Source organism: Scyliorhinus canicula, chromosome 17 (genome assembly GCF_902713615.1).
Source record: "Scyliorhinus canicula chromosome 17, sScyCan1.1, whole genome shotgun sequence".
In the NCBI taxonomy this organism is placed as follows: domain Eukaryota; kingdom Metazoa; phylum Chordata; class Chondrichthyes; order Carcharhiniformes; family Scyliorhinidae; genus Scyliorhinus; species Scyliorhinus canicula.
The window spans coordinates 106028141-106039774 of NC_052162.1; the positions used below are offsets into that span (position 1 = coordinate 106028141).

General features: G+C 51.0%; 1 non-coding gene across 1 annotated transcript; it reads right to left on the reverse strand.

Moving 5' to 3' along the window:
* Positions 1 to 1687: 1687 nt before the first annotated feature.
* Positions 1688 to 1782, reverse strand: trnai-uau. The gene is made up of 2 exons: positions 1745 to 1782; positions 1688 to 1723 (listed from the first exon to the last, which is right to left on the reverse strand). It is a non-coding gene; the product is annotated as a tRNA-Ile (tRNA).
* Between the last annotated feature and the right edge of the window lie 9852 nt (positions 1783 to 11634).

Sequence of the window (11634 nt, forward strand, 5' to 3'; positions counted from 1 at the left end):
TGGGCAGCACGGTGGCCTAGTGGTTAGCACAACAGCCTCACAGCGCTGAGGTCCCAGGTTCGATCCTGGTTCTGGGTCACTGTCCGTGTGGAGTTTGCACATTCTCCCCGTGTCTGCGTGGGTTTCGCCCCCACAACCCAAAAATGTGCAGAGTAGGTGGATTGGCCACGCTAAATTGCCCCCTTAATTGGAAAAAATAATTGGCTAATCTAAATTTATAAAGAAAAAAAAAAAAAAAAAAGGACACTCTCTCGCCGCAAAAATATTTGTGTAAGTAAATTTCTTTAAAGCGAACCTTGAGGAATTTGTCTTTATTATGATTTCCACGACACCCTCTGTGTTTGTTTGTTTGTGACGTGTGTGCAGCTGGTGCAAGCGAGTTGAGGGGCATGGGGGCGGGATGGGAATTTGATCTTAGTGAACGAGTTGCATATGCTGCATATTTAATTATACTTGTTGCTGCTATTAAAGATTATTCTGTTTAAACTTTGAAACCTGGTGCATACAGTTATTGAGCAGTCAATAATTTTAATCGTTATTGTCACAAGTAGGCTTACATTAACGCTGTAATAAAATTATTGTGGCAAGCCCCCAGTTGCCACAATCCAGAATCAGTTGGGGTACACGGCTGTATAATACAGAATGTCCCCTTCGTCTAACGGGACATCTTTCAGGCCTTGAGAGAGGAACCGGGGGACCTGAAGTAAACGAATGGAGGCCACGACAGAACATGCGGAGGCCACGCAGACAGTGACCAAGCTGAGTATAGAACCTGTGACCTTGACACTGTGAAGAAACAGTACTAACCATTGTGCTACCGTGCCGCCCATAATAATCTCAACCATTATAGGCATTGAACTGGTGCTGCTGGCATTGCTCCACATCACAAGGCATCCATCCAGTTAACTGAGAAAACCAACTTTCTATATGAAAGCATCTGCTCCAGGTGACGGCCATACTCACAACCAGAGCATTGCTCGCTGTTAGCACTGTTGTATAAATACCGTGTCCTCACCAATTCCACCACAGGAGCACAATACATTGAACGTCCTATCATTTTTACTTTCATCGATTTTTCACAGCCCTCTTTTCCCCTCGGTGTTTGTTTGTGCCGTGTGTGCCAATGGTGCGGGCAAGTTGAGGGACAAGGGGGCGGGGGTAGGAATGTGTTCACAGTTAACGAGATGTATTTGATGTATATTTAGTGATAGTATTTCATATTGCTAATGATAATTGTGTTTAAACTTTGAAACCTGTTGACATGCAGTTATCGGGCAGTCAATAATATTAATCTGTATTTTCACAAGTAGGCTTACATTAACACTGTAATAAAGTTATTGTGGAAAACCCCGAGTTGCCGCATTCCAGTACCTGGTTCGGGTACACGGCTGGATAATACAGAATGTCCACTTCAACGAATGAGACATCTTTCTGGTCTCGAGAAGCACCCGGAGAACCTGAACGCAGAAACGGGAGAATGTGCAGAGGCCAACCAGACAGTGATCCAAGTTCAGTATATGACCAGTGACATTGGCAACGTGAACAAGCAATTCTCTATACTATGCTACCATGCCGCCCATAATTATCTCAACCAGTACAGTAATTGAACTGTGCTGCTGGCATTGCTCCAAATCACAAGGCACCCATCCACCCAACTGAGCGAATCAACTTCCTATATAAAAATACATGCTCCAGGTGAGGGTCGAACTCACAACCTTCGCATGGCTTGCTGTTTGCACTGCTGTATAAGTACCATGCGCTAACCAATTGCGCCACTGGAGCACATTGTAGCCAAACCTGAATCAGTTTTACTTTTGTCATTTTTTTGACACCCCTCTTTTCCCCTCTGTGGAAGGGAAATTAATGAGTTGCCAATTTAGAAGCACGCAGGGAAATGCTTGACAATAATTCAAGCATGCTTTTGGACTAAAATACATAGGTCAGGTAACATAAAGAAAATACTGCTTAATATTCTGCTCTCAGCCTTATTATGAAAACAATTGTCCTCTGAAAGATAACAAAATGTGTTCTCGAATTGTTTATCCAAGGGCAAGAACATATGTACTACGTCTTTCATCATACGTACTTTCCAAGGTCTATTTAATGTAAACATGCCTGTTTACTTCAAGCTGTTATTTTTTCAGGCGATAAAATATGCTTTCTTCAAGCGTATCTCAGAGTGTGCTGCCCTGGCTTTGCAGCTGGAACACTCTCTCTCCGCAAATAGATTTGTGTAAGTAGATTTCTTGCAAGTGAACCTTGAGGAATTTGTCTTTATTATGATTTCCACGACACCCTGTGTTTGTTTGTTTGTGCGGTGTGTGCAGCTGGTGCAGGCGAGTTGAGGGGCATGGGGGCGGGGTGGGAATTTGATCATAGTGAACGTGTTGCATTTGCTGCATTTTTAATTATAGTTGTTGTTGCTATTAAAGATTATTCTTTTGACTTCCGGTTGCGGCTATGACTAGCTAAGTCGCACGTTTGGCGGCTCCTGCTACAAAGGTGTTTTCGGGCCGACTGGAGGGCCCCAACGGCGCTGGAAGGACAAATCCCGGTGGGGGAAGGCTCCCTGAGGAGAACCAGACCAACTTTATGGTCGGTACCCGGAGTGGGGTGGCAAAGAAAGCAACAGCAGCTCCCCAAAAAAAGCGGGGGAAGAAGACCAAAATGGCGGCCGGTGGCGCACCCGAGGAATGGAGGAAATGGGCGGAGGAGCAGCAGGCCGCTCTCCTGCGCTTCTTTACGGAGCTGAAAGTGGAGCTCCTGGAGTCAATGAATGCGATGACCACCAGGCTGATGGGAGCCCAGGCGACCCAAGAGGCGTCGATTCGGGAGCTGCAGCAGGAGATGACTGCGAGGGAGGAGGAGGCCACGGTCCTCGTGGGAAAGGTAGAGGTGCACGAGGCACTCCACCTGAAATGGCAGAGCCGTTTTGAGGAGCTGGATACCCGAATGAGGCGGAAGAACCTGAGGATCTTGGGCCTGGCAGAAGGCCTGGAGGGGTCAGACCTCCCGGGATACGTAGCAGAAATGCTGAGCTCCCTGATGGGGGCAGGGTCCGTCCCTTCGCCCCTGGAGCTGGAAGAGGCCTACAGGGTCATGGCTAGGAAGCCAAGAGCAAATGAGCCCCCGAGGGCGGTGCTGGTGCGGTTCCAGCGACTCAGCGATCGTGAGAGAGTGCTGGAGTAGGCCAAGAGGGAAAGGAGCAGCAAGTGGGAGAACTCGACGGTGAGGGTGTACCAGGACTGGAGTGCGGAGGTGGCAAAGCGGCGGGCCCGGTACAACCGGACGAAGGCGGTGCTACATGCAAAACGGATCAGGTTCGGAATGCTGCAGCCAGCGCGCTTGTGGGTCACCTACAAGAACCAACACCACTATTTTGAGTCCCCAGAGGAGGCGTGGGCCTTTGTACAGGAAGAGAAACTGGACTCAAATTAGACCCAGGGGATACTTGGCGGCCGTAGCCGCTCGGGTACTTTCAGCTGAACAAGCGGTTCTTTTTCGGCTGGGTCGGAACTGGGCAACCCTTATTGGAACGGTTTCCCTTTTTTTTTTCTTTCTTTGTTTGGATCTTGAACTCTTGCTTTGGTTTTTCTTCTGATGTTTTTCCCCCCTTTGCCAACTTCCCTTAGTTATTGTTATTGTGGTTATTCATGGTTATTTATGGTTATTTATATTGTTTGGTAGAGGGCGACTGTTAAGTACATTGTTATTTGTTATCTATCTGTTATTTATAATGTTAAGTTGGGGAGGTGGGACGGGGGGGAGAGCAGATCGGGGATATGGGCTCCTAGGGGGGGTTCTTTACAGGCATGGATGGGGATGGGGGTGGAACTGAAGATGGCGGGGTGGGGTGTGGCAGGGCGAAAGCGCGGGCTTTCCTCTGTTTTCCCGCGCGCGGGGCAGAGGAGGGGGGAGGGGAGGAGCGCGGGGCGTGGCTAGCAATGGCGACCTTTCCCGCGTTGGAGCGGGGCCAGGGAGGAGTGGCAAGGGGGGGAGGCCCCCCCCCCCCCCCCCGAGCCGGGAGGAGTCGGAGTGTGGCAGGAGCAGCCGGGTCAGCGTAAACCAGCTGACTTACGGGAGTACGATGGAGGGTACATCGCGGCTAGGAGGGGTCCTAGCCTGGGGGGGGGGGGGGGGGGGGGTTAGGGAGGGACACCAGGTTGCTGCTGGAAAGACCAGGAACGGGAAGTGGAGGACTGGAGGGGTGGGGGGAGGGGGCCATCACCATGGGGAGCGGGTCAGAAGGGGAGGGTCGACCCGGGGCGAGCAGGGAACAGGACATGGCTAATCGGCAGGGGAAGGGGGCGGGTCGTCCCGCGACCCGGCTGATCACTTGGAACGTGAGGGGGCTGAATGGGCCGGTCAAGAGATCAAGGGTATTCTCACACCTGAAGGGACTGAAGGCTGATGTAGCAATGTTACAGGAGACCCATTTGAAGGTAGTGGACCAGGTTCGCCTGAGAAGGGGGTGGGTGGGACAGGTGTTCCACTCTGGATTGGACGCAAAGAACCGGGGGGTGGCGATTCTGGTGGGAAAGAGGGTGTCGTTCGTGGCGGAGGAGGTGGTGGCGGATAAGGAGGGTAGGTATGTGATGGTGAAGGGTAAGCTGCAGGGGGAGAAAGTGGTGATGGTCAACGTATATGCCCCGAACTGGGATGACGCGGGTTTTATGAGGCGCCTATTGGGCCTCATTCCGGGACTGGAGGCAGGGGGCTTGATCATGGGGGGGGACTTTAACACAGTGCTGGACCCCGGGCTAGACAGATCGAGCTCAAGGACCAATAGGAGGCCGGCAGCGGCAGAAGTGCTGAGGGGGTACATGGAGCAGATGGGAGGAGTGGACCCATGGAGGTTTGGTAGGCCGAGGGCGAGGGAGTATTCCTTTTTCTCCCACGTCCATAGAGTGTACTCCAGAATCGATTTCTTCGTGTTGAGCAGGGGGCTGATCCCGAGGGTACGGGAAGCTGAGTACTCGGCCATTGCGATCTCTGATCATGCACCACATTGGGTGGATGTGGAAATGGGGGAGGCGCGGGACCAGCGCCCGCTGTGGCGGCTGGATGTGGGGCTGTTAGCGGACGACGAGGTGTGTAAAAGGGTCCGGAAGAGCATTGAGAGCTATCTGGACTTGAATGACACGGGTGAGGTGCAGGTGGGGATGGTCTGGGAGGCCCTGAAGGCAGTGATCAGGGGAGAGCTGATCTCCATAAGGGCACACAGAGAAAGAAAGGAGAGGCAGGAGAGGGAGAGGCTGGTGGGGGAGCTATTGGAAGTGGATAGGAGATATGCGGAGGCACTAGAGGAGTGGCTGCTGGGAGAACGGTGCAGCCTGCAGGCCAAGTTCGACCTGCTGACCACCAGGAAGGCAGAGACGCAGTGGAGAAGGGCGCAGGGCGCGGTCTATGAGTATGGGGAAAAGGCGAGCAGGATGCTGGCACACCAGCTTCGCAAACGAGATGCGGCTAGGGAGATTGGGGGAGTGAAGGAGAGGGGCGGGAAGGTAGTGCAGAAGGGGCAAGAAGTGAACGGGGTCTTCAGGGATTTTTACAAGGAGTTGTATCGGTCTGAGCCGCCGACGAGGAGAGGGGGAATGGAGGACTTCCTAAACAAATTGAGGTTCCCAAGGGTCCAGGAGGGGCTGGTAGAAGGGCTGGGGGCGCCAATAGGGCTAGAGGAGCTAGTCAAGGGAATAGGTCAGATGCAGGCGGGGAAGGCGCCGGGGCCAGATGGGTTCCCGGTGGAATTCTATAAGAAAAATGTGGACTTGGTGGGACCGGTACTGGTACGAGCCTTTAATGAGGCGCGAGAGGGGGGGGTTCTGCCCCCGACAATGTCGCAGGCTCTGATCTCCCTGATATTGAAGCGGGATAAAGACCCCGTGCAGTGCGGGTCCTACAGGCCTATCTCGCTTCTGAACGTGGATGCCAAGTTGCTGGCAAAGATCCTGGCGGCTAGAATGGAGGATTGTGTGCCAGGGGTAATCCATGAGGACCAGACGGGGTTCGTGAAGGGGCGGCAGCTCAACACGAACGTGCGGAGATTGCTGAATGTAATTATGATGCCGGCAGTGGAGGGGGAGGCTGAGATAGTGGTAGCGCTGGACGCGGAGAAGGCATTCGATAGGGTGGAGTGGGAGTACCTGTGGGAGACGTTGGAACGGTTTGGGTTTGGGGAAGGGTTTATTAAGTGGGTGAAGTTGCTCTACTCGGCCCCGACGGCGAGTGTAGTGACAAACGGGAGGAGGTCGGAGTATTTCGGGCTCCACCGAGGGACCAGGTAGGGATGTCCCCTATCCCCCTTACTTTTCGCACTGGCGATTGAACCGTTGGCGATGGCACTGAGGGGTTCAGGGGGGTGGAGAGGACTGACTAGGGGAGGGGAGGAACATCGGGTATCGCTGTATGCGGATGATCTACTGCTGTACGTGGCAGACCCAGAAGGGGGAATACCGGAGATAATGGAACTATTAGCAGAGTTTGGGGACTTTTCGGGGTACAAACTAAATTTGGGCAAAAGCGAGGTTTTTGTGATACACCCGGGGGACCAGGGAGAGGGTATTGGGAGACTCCCCTTCAAGCGAGCAGGAAAGAGCTTTAGGTACTTAGGGGTGCAGGTGGCAAGGAACTGGGGGACCCTCCACAAGTTGAACTTTTCCAGGCTGGTGGAACAGATGGAGGAGGAATTTAAGAGGTGGGACATGGTACCGCTGTCGCTGGCGGGGAGGGTGCAGTCAATCAAAATGACGGTCCTCCCAAGGTTCTTGTTTTTATTTCAGTGCTTGCCCATCTTCCTCCCTAGGGCCTTCTTCAAAAAGGTGACGAGTAGCATCATGAGCTACGTGTGGGCGCACGGCACCCCAAGGGTGAGGAGGGTCTTTTTGGAGCGGAGTGGAGTGGAGGGCTGGCACTACCCAATCTCTCGGGGTATTACTGGGCGGCAAATGTGTCAATGGTGCGCAAGTGGATGTTGGAAGGGGAGGGGGCAGCTTGGAAACGAATGGTGAGGGCGTCCTGTGGCAACACAAGCCTGGGGGCCCTAGTAACGGCACCATGGCCGCTCCCCCCCACGAGGTACACCACGAGCCCGGTGGTGGCGGCCACCCTCAAGATATGGGGGCAGTGGAGGCGACACAGGGGGGAAATGGGAGGTCTGTTGGCGGCGCCAATAAGAGGGAACCATAGATTCATCCCGGGGAACATCGACGGGGGATTTCAGAGCTGGTACAGGGTGGGCATACGGCAGCTGAAGGACCTGTTTATAGAGGGGAGGTTTGCGAGCCTGGGAGGGCTGGAGGAGAAGTTTGAGCTACCCCCGGGAAACATGTTCAGATATTTGCAAGTGAAGGCATTTGCTAGGCGGCAGGTGGAGGGGTTCCCCCTGCTCCCCAGTAAGGGGGCGAGTGATAGGGTGCTCTCGGGGGTCTGGGTCGGAGGGGGGAGGATATCGGACATCTACAAGATAATGCAGGAGGCGGAGGAAGCATCGGGGAGGAGCTGAAAGCCAAGTGGGAAGGGGAGCTGGGAGAGCAGATAGAAGACGGGACGTGGGCGGATGCACTGGAGAAGGTCAATTCTTCCTCCTCGTGTGCGAGGCTGAGCCTCATTCAATTTAAGGTGCTGCATAGAGCTCACATGACGGGGACAAGGATGAGCCGGTTCTTTGGGGGTGAGGACAGGTGTGTCAGATGTCGGGGAAGCCCAGCGAACCATGTACATATGTTCTGGGCATGTCCGGTGCTGGAAGGGTTCTGGAAGGGGGTGGCAAAGACGGTGTCGAAGGTGGTGGGGTCCAGGGTCAAACCAGGATGGGGGCTTGCGATCTTTGGGGTCGGGGTAGAACCGGGGGTACAGGAGGCTAGGGAGGCCGGAATACTGGCCTTTGCGTCCCTAGTGGCTCGACGAAGGATATTAATTCAATGGAAGGACGCGAGGCCTCCAAGCGTTGAAACTTGGATTAACGATATGGCTAGCTATATTCAGCTAGAAAGGATCAAATTTGCCCTGAGAGGGTCGGTACAGGGATTCTCCAGGCGGTGGCAACCTTTCCTTGACTTTTTAGATCAGAGATAGGCGTTCGGGGTCGTGGCAGCAGCAACCCGGGGGGGGGGGGGGGAGGGGAGGGGGGGAGGGGGGGGGGAGGGGAGGGGGGAGGGGGGGCGGGAGGGGAGGGGGGGAGGGGGGGAGGGGAGGGGGGGAGGGGGGGGGAGGGGGGGGGCAGCAATGGTCGTGGGGGGACATGCACGACTGTAACGCGGGCAAGTCTGCTCGCTGCTCATGTCTGAAACTGTAGGCTGCCTTGTTTGTTAAGTTGTTGCTTGGGGGGGGGGGTGGGGGGGAGGAATGGTGCGCGCGAGAGGGCGGGCGAGGGAGGGATATTTGCCTAGAGGGATTGTGTTGTAAATAATTTAAAAATTAGTAGGGGTAAATGTCTGTATGGAAAAACTCTTTCAATAAAAATTATTTAAAAAAAAAAAAGATTATTCTTTTTAAACTTATAAACCTGGTGCATACAGTTATTGGGCAGTCAATAATTTTAATCCTTTTTGTCACAAATAGGCTTACATTAACACTGTTATAAAGTTACTGTGGAAACCCCGAGTTGCCACATTCCGGTATCAGTTTGGGTACACGGTGGGATAATACAGAACGTCCCCTTCGACGAACAGGACGTCTTTCGGGTGGAACCGAGGAACTTGAAGTAAACAAACGCAGACACGAGACAACATGCGGAGGCCACGCAGACAGTGACCAAGCTGAGTATTGAACCTGTGACCTTGAAACTGTGAAGAAACAGTGCTAACCACTGTGCTACCGTTGGGCCCATAATAGTCTTAACCAGTACAGACATTGAACTGGTGCTGCTGGCATTGCCCCACATCACAAGGCACCCGTCCAGCTAACTGAGCTAACCAACTTTCTATATGAAAACGTCTGCTCCATGTGACGGTCATACTCACAACCTCAGCATTGCTCGCTGTTAGAACTGTTGTATGAGTACCGTGCCCTCACCAATTGCACCACAGGAGCACATTACAGCGAAAGTCCTATCATTTTTACTTTAATCGATTTTTGACAGCCCTCTTGTCCCCTCGTTGTTTGTTTGTGCCGTATGTGTCAATGGTGCGGGCGAGTTGAGGGGCATGGGGGCAGGGGTAGGAATGTGATCACAACTAACGAGTTGCATTTGATGCATATTTAATGATAGTATTTCATATTACTAATGATAATTGTGTTGAAATTTTGAAACCTGTTGACAAGCAGTTATTGAGCAGTCAATAATATTAATCTTTATTTTCACAAGTAGGCTTACATTAACACTGTAATAAAGTTATTGTGGAAAGCCCCGAGTTGCCATATTCCAGTATCTGGTTCGTGTACACGGCTGGATAATACAGATTGTCCACTTCTCCGAATGAGACATCTTTCTGGTCTCTTGAGAGGAATTGGAGCACCCGGAGAAACTGAACGCAGACACGGGAGAATGTGCAGAGGCCAACCAGACAGTGATCCAAGTTGAGTATATGACCAGTGATATTGGCGCTGTGAAGAAACAATTCTCTCTACTATGCTACCGTGCCCCCCATAATTATCTCAACCAGTACAGTAATTGAACTGTGCTGCTTGCGTTGCTCCAAATCACAAGTCACCCGTCCAGCCAACTGAGCGAACCAACTTCCTATATAAAAATACATGCTCCAGGTGAGGGTCGAACTCACAACCTTGGCATGGCTCGCTGTTTGCACTGCTGTATAAGTATCACGCACTGACTAATTGCACCACTGCAGCACATAATAGCCAAAACCGAATCAGTTTTACTTTCGTCAATTTTTATGACACACCTCTTTTCCCCTCTGGAAGGGAAATTAATGAGTTGCCAATTGAGAGGCATGCTGGGAAAGATTTGACAATAAATCTAGCATGCTCTTGGACTAAAATAAGTAGGTCAGGTAACATAAACAAAATACTGCTTAATATTCTGCTCCCAGCCTTATTATGAAAACAATTGTCCTCTGAAACATAACAAAATGTGTACTCGAATTGTTTATCCAAGGGCAAGAACATGCGTACTACGTATTTCATCGTACGTACTTTCCAAGGTCTATTTAATGTAAACATGCCTGTTTACTTCAAGCTGTTATTTTTTCAGACGATAAAATATGCTTTGTTCAAGCGTATCCCAGAGTGCGCTGCCCTGGCTTTGCAGCTAGAACACTCTCTCTCCGCAAATATATTTGTGTAAGTAAGTTTCCTTCAAGTGAACCTTGAGGAATTTGTCATTATTTTGAATTCCACGACACCCTCTGTGTTTGTTTGTTTGTGCCGTGTGTGGAGCTGGTGCGAGCGAGTTGAGGGGCATGGGGGTGAGGTGGGAATTTGATCATAGTGAACGAGTTGCATTTGCTGCATATTTAATTATAGTTGTTGTTGCTACTGTATTAAGATTATTCTGTTTAAACTTAGAAACCTGCTGCATACAGTTATTGGGCAGTCAATAATTTTAATCCTTATTGTCACAAGTAGGCTTACATTAACGCTGTTATTGTGGAAAGGCCTGAGTTCCCTCATTCCGGAATCAGTTTGGGTACACGGCGGGATAATACAGAATGTCCCCTTCGACTAACAGGATGTCTTTCGGGTCTTCCGAGAGGAACCGGGGGACCTGAAGTAAACAAACCCAGACATGAGAGAACATGCGGAGGCCACACAGACAGTGACCAAGCTGAGTATTGAACCTGTGACCTTGACACTGTGAAGAAACAGTGCCAACCACTGTGCTACCGTGCCACCCATAATAATCTCAATCAGTACAGACATTGAACGGGTGCTGCTGGCATTGCTCCACATCACAAGGCACCCATCCAGATAACTGAGCAAACCAACTTTCTATATGAAAACATCTGCTCCAGTTCACGGTCGTACTCACAACCTCAGCATTGCTCGCTGTTAGCACTGTTGTATGAGTACCGTGCCCTCACATTACACTGAAAGTCCTCTCATTTTTACTTTCATCGATTTTTGACAGCCCTCTTTTCCCCTCGGTGTTTGTTTGTTTGTGCCGTGTGTGTCAATGGTGCGGGTGAGTTGAGGGGCATTGGGGCGGTGGTAGGATTATGATCATAGTTAACGAGTTGCATTTGATGCATATTTAATGATAGTATTTGATATTAATAATGATAAGTGTGTTTAAACTTTGAAACCTGTTGACATGCAGTTATTGGGCAGTCAATAATATTAATCTTTATTTTCACAAGTAGGCTTACATTAACACTGTAATAAAGTTATTGTGGAAAACCCCGAGTTGCCGCATTCCAGTACCTGGTTCGGGTACACGGCTGGATAATACAGAATGTCCACTTCAACGAATGAGACATCTTTCTGGTCTCGAGAGGAACCGGAGAACCTGAACGCAGAAATGGGAGAATGTGCAGAGGCCAACCAGACAGTGATCCAAGTTGAGTATATGACCAGTGACATTGGCAACGTGAACAAGCAATTCTCTATACTATGCTACCGTGCCGCCCATAATTATCTCAACCAGTACAGTAATTGAACTGTGCTGCTGGCGTTGCTCCAAATCACAAGGCACCTATCCACCCAACTGAGCGAATCAATTTCCTATATAAAAGTACA